Genomic DNA, 7,018 nt, shown 5'->3' with positions numbered 1-7,018 from the left:
AGGACCTTCACTACAGATGTTGGCACGGCCCGTAGGTCCCCAGGTCCGAAGCCGTCTGGCCCCGCCGCTGTGCTTAGAGGAGGTAAACACTTTTTTATTTCTTTAGATGATATTGGGCGCAAAGGAGTCTTCTCAGGATCCGGAGTAAAGTTGTCTACACGCAAGGGCGGTAGCATACTTGGTCATTCCATAATCTCTGCCCATGCCGCCAAAAAGGAAATGGTGTCTTCAACTTTGGTCTCCATTTCTCCGTCTAATATATTCCGTACACAAGCACTCTGATTCTTCCTAAAGAGTGCTTGCGTCTTCGCATACTCTCGTCTCCGTCTTTTGCGTTTCCCAACCGGTTGAGTCGTTTGCCGGTCAGCCATACTGGAAGAATTTCTTGGCTGATCCTTGTAGAAATTATTTCTGATGTAGTTGTTGCATATCAACATTAACATGATCAAGATAGAGCTTGGCGATAGTCGAAAGTTCCGAAGCATTAAAAGCCCGCGGGCACTGTTTAGTAATCAGTTTTCGAAGTTCATCGAGCAGTTCATCCCTTGCTGTCTTAGCAGGAATGGCCGAGAATTCACTTCTCCCATCAACCTCACAAACCTATCTTCATCATTCCCCCCTCCATCATCGGCTGCAGCCAACCCTCTTATTCCTTATTTCATCAACTGGTTTCCTATATGCCCCAGCCCTTCTATGGGATTTAATACCGTCAAATGTCCGTTCTTTAAATCGCTCATGAAGCAGTTGATTGATGTTTAGAACCGGTCCAGTGGATGTTAATTCCACCTCAGCCTTAGCGAGAAGGAAATTATCTTCCTTCGTCCATCTAGGTTTGACACGGGCAATAACAATATCAGCATTATAGTTGTCAAAGTGCGCCAGCCTGCGGTGCGGACTTAATCCGACTTTTGTTTTGTATGTGTTGCCACAGTCAATACATGTATTGTGTGATTGATATGGTACACAAGAGTTCTTTTTACCCCGGGGTTCGGAATCAGAAGAGTGAGAAGTGGGTTGATCACGCGCTGCGACACTTCGAACCGGACAAGGCCGACCTTGTTGGATAGTTGCCAGATCAACGGAGCTCGACGAAGAGGACGATGGAGAATCACGATGGGAAGGCGGCCTGGACCTCGCCTTCCCCACGCCACCAGTCCGCAACGGCCTGGACCTCGCCGCGGGCTGCTTCATTGGAGTCGCACGTTTCCGAGCGCGACGAACCATGTGGGGAACGAAATCATCATCACCAACCCCCGAGCTCCCCGGTCTATCATCGGAATACCCTCCCCCCCAGCCACGTCTGCCGGGGCGGGAGCAGAAAAAAGGGAGGGGAGGGCATCGGCCTCCCCCCCAAAGGTAGCAGCTCCGCCACCAAGAGGGCGCTTCGATCGAGCACCCGAGGCCCCCCCCCCCATGGGGACCCCAGATGTGACCACAGCACCTCGTTCAAGTTGGGCAGTAGCGCGCCGACTCACCAATGCCACAGGACTATTCAAGCCGCCGTCCCGGGCCTCGGTTCGCGCTTCCGCAACCAACGGGTGAGCGCAGAGGAACTCAGCAGGCTGCGGAGCACCAGGCCCACTCACCACAGATACCGGAGTATTACTGACACAGACGTTAGAGGCGGCCCCCGGTTCCATGGCAAGTAAATCTGGTGACGCAACAGGTTCCCCTGTTTCACCAACAGGATCCATCTCATCCACGAGCGTATCTGCAAGGGCAGACAAACCCCCAATGGGGGGGTGGTATCGTCGTTTGTTGGGATATTCCCCTCAACCACAACAGGGCAGGGCACAGACACCTGCACCATAGATGCCTTCTCATCCTCTTTGATAGACATGATGGAACTTGGCTCATGCATTTTGTACATCAGAGATGCCTTCTCATCCCCTTTGATAAAAGTGCTGGAACTTGGCTCATGCATTGTGTGCAGGGAGACAGGCTCATTTTGATCACCCCTGTCCCTTGCTAGCTGGGCAGGAATCATTGAGGTTGAAGTCTTGGCTATTTCAGGATGCTGTGAAGCTATTGCTGAAGTCACAGCGCTTTGGAATTTCAGGCCCTTATGCATTTTTCCATGATGCACTTTCAATCCAAAGTAAGTCTTAAACGATTTGCCACAGAGCTGACAAGCTCTGGGCGAGGTGGGATCTGGAGCCTCCCTTCCACCAGAGTCCCCACGACTGGGCCCCGCGCCACGGGAAAGTGGGGTGGCCGCCTCTCGGCAGCCACTTCTAAGTTTTATGTATTTTTCTGTAGCGCCACTTGTTTTAGGGACCTAAGGGTTGCTAGCCCCAAGGCTCCGTATTTGCCCTCTCAGGATGTATGGGACCTGGGCCAGAGTAGGGACTTAACACCCAGGTTCCCCTTCCTGTTCTTTAGCCCCAGTTTCCTGGGTTACCAGCTGGTACCTGGACTTGGGCCGATGGTCTCACCCAGAGGTCCGGAGGCGAACAGGGCATCAGGGCCGCTGGAATTGACCCTGGAGTGGAGATGTGATCCGCCACCAGCCATAGTCATTGTTACTCCCGCCATTTATATGCGCTTTTTTTAATTTCTTCACGTTGACATTCAGAGCACTGGGCAGAAATCACATTGCGTCAGCACCAATGCTGGCCCTCGCAATGCTTTGTTTTACTTAGACAGTCGGATTCCCCCGGTCCGTGCCAGTTCTGAGTTGGCTGTTTTCTGCCGGCCGAAGCAAGAACCTCGGGCACGAAGCCCCCGGAACAAGCACAGCTGTGGCTTTCCACAGGAAGGTCCCGACGCTGGCCCGGGCTCGGCCGCACCGCTTTTGACGGGGGCGAGCCTCGCCCAGTCCCGGTGCAGTGCCATTCCTGCTTCTGGACCCCAGCCCGACCGGCTCAGCCCTCAGAGCCAATCCTTCTCCCAAGCTTACGGATCCGTTTTGCCGACTTCCCTTACCTACATTGGTCTAGAGACTAGAGGCTGTTCACCTTGGAGACCTGCTGCGGATATGGGTACGGTCCGGCACGAAAATCACACTCCCTCACTCGGATTTTCAAGGGCCGACTGGAGCGCACCGGACAGCTCAAGAGCCGCACTGCTCTACGGAGCCACCGTCCCTATCTCGGGGTGAACCCATTCCGGGGACTCGATCTCCTTACAGAGAAAAGAAAACTCTTCCCGGGGCTCCCATCGGCGTCTCCGAGCTGGTTTGCGTTGCCGCACTGGGCCCCGAAGGACCGATCTCCGTAGCCGGGTTCGGGACTGTTAACCCGATTCCCTTTCGGTTGCAGCGGGGCGTCTCCGATTCGACAGACAGAGCTGCACAAACGCGCCCGCTTCTGAAAGGATTTCTCCTTTCCCTAAGGACCGACTGACCCATGTTCAACTGCTGTTCACATGGAACCCTTCTCCACTTCAGTCCTCAAGGTTCTCACTTGAGTATTTGCTACTACCACCAAGATCTGCACCAGCGGCGGCTCCAGGCGGGTTCGCGCCCGACACCTTCAACGCCCACCGCTGCGGCCCTCCTACTCGTCGCGGCTTAGCACCCCCACTGTTCGTGCTACTCTGCCAGAGACGGCCGGTGATAGGCGCGACGCTAGAGCGCCATCCATTTTCGGGGCTAGTTGCTTCGGCAGGTAAGTTGTTACACACTCCTTAGCGGATTCCGACTTCCATGGCCACCGTCCTGCTGTCTTAAGCAACCAACACCCTTCATAAGTTCTCATGAGCGTCCGACTCGGGCGCCTTACCCCGGCGTTTGGTTCATCCCACAGCGCCAGTTCTGCTTACCAAAAGTGGCCCACTTGGCACTCTCATCGCAGCGGGAGGCCTCAACCCAGAAGGCCTCCCGTACACCCATTGAAAGTTTGAGAACAGGTTGATGACGTTTCGACCCCAATGCCTCTAATCATTCGCTTTACCAGGTGTGACTGCTCTCCCATCGAGCGCCAGCTATCCTGAGGGAAACTTCGGAGGGAACCAGCTACTAGATGGTTCGATTGGTCTTTCGCCCCTATACCCGGATCGGACGATCGATTTGCACGTCAGAATCGCTTCGGACCTCCACCAGTTTCCTCTGGCCTCGTCCTGCCCGGGCATAGTTCACCATCTTTCGGGTGCCAAAGTGTGCGCTCTAGCTCCGCCCCGGCGACAAGTGAGCGCCTTGGACGGGCCGTTGCTGCGCCCGAACCCCTGTGCTGTCCGGGATCGCAACGCGGCCCGCGAAGGGCCTTCACGTTTCATTGCGCCATTGGGTTTCAAGAGACCCATTGACTCGCGCACATGTTAGACTCCGTGGTCCGTGTTTCAAGACGGGTCGGGTGGGTTACCGACCTACTCGCCGCAAACCACGATAGTGCCTCCACGGGAGAACTCGCCGCTCGCCCGGCTCCTCGCCGCCAGCTCGCCGCCACGGGACCAACCCGGACAACAAGAGGCGACAAGCTTGCCCAGCGGGTCCTCCGCTCCGATTCCAGAGGGCGTCATCGTTCGGGCCTCCCGACGGCCGGGAGAAGCCCATGGGGCCTGGACGGGGTGACGAACTCTTCGTGCACGGCAAGGTATAACTCCCGCGAACCGTCCCCGAGGGGACGAGCAGGGCACCTCCAGAGCCGGACTCAAAGTCGTACTTTTCCCATTGACCCGCGTCCGTCGCGGCGTTCTACCGGCGGTGGAAAGTGCGCACCCCGGAGACCGCGTCCGCGCACTGGCAGCCGGAACAGCCCCCCGAGAGGAGCCGTTTACCCGACGCCGCCAGCTCGGCAGTCGTCCGGAGACTGAATCCCACCGCTTTCGAGCTTCGAGGGCCCACCCGTTTTACTCTAAGCGGTTTCACGTACTCTTGAACTCTCTCTTCAAAGTTCTTCTCAACTTTCCCTCACGGTACTTGTTGACTATCGGTCTCTCGGTCGTATTTAGCCTTAGATGGAGTTTACCACCCACTTAGGGCTGCACTCTCAAGCAACCCGACTCACGGGAGGCTTCGTGCCGGGCGCGCAACGGCGGAGACGGGCCTGGCACCCACTCTGGGACAAGCCCCTGTCAGCGGGACTTGCACCGTCGCAAGCTCCAGGGAACGTTGCCTCCCATACACCACATTTCCCGACCGCCTGCAAGGACGGGGGATTCGGTGCTGGGCTAGGTCCCGTTTCGCTCGCAGCTACTCGGTTAATCCCTGTTGGTTTCTTTTCCTCCGCTTAGTGATATGCTTAAATTCAGCGGGTTGTCTCGCCTGATCTGAGGTCGACACAGATGTGCGCTCTCGCGTTCGATTCCGGCGCGGTCCAGCGCGCGCGCGCGTCCTTCCCCAATCGTCCGGCCGACGCCTTCCGCCCATTCCCCGCTCACAGTCGGCAGCACCCTCGGCGACTGCGAGCGAGGCTGGAAGGCGCCGCTGGCCGGCGCTCGGGACCGCGCGCATGCGGTTTGCGCGGATAACGCAGAGAGTTTCGAGCCACCGACCACCGCGGCCGAATTTTTTTCTGCCGCACCTCTCTTTCCCTCGAGAGAGCGACCTCGGCCTGGCGTAGGGGCATCGTCAAGTTTTGCGTCGCCCCCGCCCCAACTGGAGTGGCCCAGTTTTTCTCGGGGCAGAGACTGCGAAGCACTTAGACCGACGGCGGACTGCGCTCGCAACGAGATCGCGTCCGTTCGACCCTTACTCGACTTTGCGCCCGTTCGAGGAGGCGGTCCCTTTGCATCGGGTCCGGGGGGACCCCTTCGTCACCGCGCCACGGCGCGCCTCTGCGCCTCGCCCGGAATTGCCGCGCACGAAACGCTTCCGCGCGCCTGTCGCCTCCCCGCACCCCGCACGAGATCTCCCTTCTCGCGCGGGCGTGCCCGGACAGGGCGCTCCCGCCTCTGCGTTTCTCGCAGCAGTTCGGCTACACGTACGCGGGCCAGCGGGCAACGCTTTGCCGCCCGTCCACACGGCCTCGTCTCCCGTCGGGACCGCGCTTTCCCTGCATGTAATCCCTTCCTGCGGCGGTCGCCTTCGGAGGCCAGACGCTCTACGGCTAGCAGCCGCCGTCCCGCGTTACGTCGTCTGCGCAAGGCGACCCGACTCGGCCGCTTGGAGCGCGGCTGAAGGGTTCGACCCACTCTCCTCTTTCGCAAAGTCTTTCGAAGGATCTTCGGCGTTTCGTACAGAGCCGTCCTCTTTGCCGACACGGTAAAAACGAGTCGCCGGCCGCGCCATCCCCGGGCGCCGGCGTCTCTCTTGATATATGATCCGACCCTCAGACAGACGAACCAAAGGGAAGACCCAAGGGCGCAATGTGCGTTCGAAGAATCAGTGCTCAGTGTGTCCTGCAATTCACACCAAGTCTCGCAGCTGGCTGCGTTCTTCATCGACCCGAGAACCGAGTGATCCACCGCTTAGAGTCGTGCATTTGGTTTGTTCAATTCCGTACAGTACAACCAGGGCTTTAGGCACCGGGCTCGTCCCCTGGCCTCCCCGACTGCAGTTTCGTCCGACAATTCCACGTTCCAGCAGCCGTCCGTTCGGCATGCTTGCGCGGTGCCTCAAAGCCGAGGCGAGCAAGGTCTCTTCGAAGCTTGTGTGCGACAATGGCTTGCGCGTCGCTAGAGACGACGAGGCATTTGGCAACCCTAAGGCAGACGTGCACGGCGCTCTCAAGTTCCGGTCTTCGCTGGTGCCGTTTTTTTGCTGTTCACGGTTTGCTGTTCAGCCCGTTTTCTTTAAGCGGTCGCACGGGTCCGACGACCATCGGTTCACCAGGAAGCACACCGGTAACTTCGTCATCAATTGGGCAATAACACAGAGCTTTTGCGCCGTTCCCCGAGCACGTTTGTTCTGCCGTTGTTTTCGCAGCGACGTCACCCCCGGACTCCCATGCAGCGGTAGCTCTGTGTGGACGGTTCTTTGCCGCCCACCGCTGTGCCCTCTTTGGGGAAGGGGTCATCTTTAGCTCAGAAATGCCCCTCGAGTCCGCCGCCCCAAGGGTGCGCCCTCGTGCTGCGCCCTATCCGACCATTTCGCCACATCATTGCTTCGCTTAAGAGACAGGCACCGCCTAGCCGTGGC

At 58.1% G+C, this 7,018-nt stretch overlaps 1 non-coding gene and 1 pseudogene across 1 annotated transcript; both read right to left on the bottom strand.

Annotated features, from left to right (window-relative positions):
* Positions 1 to 2,940: 2,940 nt before the first annotated feature.
* LOC144111638 (large subunit ribosomal RNA) lies at positions 2,941 to 5,194 on the bottom strand (annotated as a pseudogene).
* Positions 5,195 to 6,203: 1,009 nt separating this feature from the next.
* Positions 6,204 to 6,356, bottom strand: LOC144111679 (5.8S ribosomal RNA). Its single transcript, XR_013310137.1, has one exon. It is a non-coding gene; the product is annotated as a 5.8S ribosomal RNA (ribosomal RNA).
* Positions 6,357 to 7,018: the final 662 nt, after the last annotated feature.

The sequence above is a fragment of the Amblyomma americanum genome, chromosome 11, assembly GCF_052857255.1.
Source record: "Amblyomma americanum isolate KBUSLIRL-KWMA chromosome 11, ASM5285725v1, whole genome shotgun sequence".
NCBI lineage: Eukaryota > Metazoa > Arthropoda > Arachnida > Ixodida > Ixodidae > Amblyomma > Amblyomma americanum.
The sequence above is the reverse complement of the archived record's forward strand: the minus strand, read 5'-3'. Positions and strand labels throughout refer to the sequence as shown.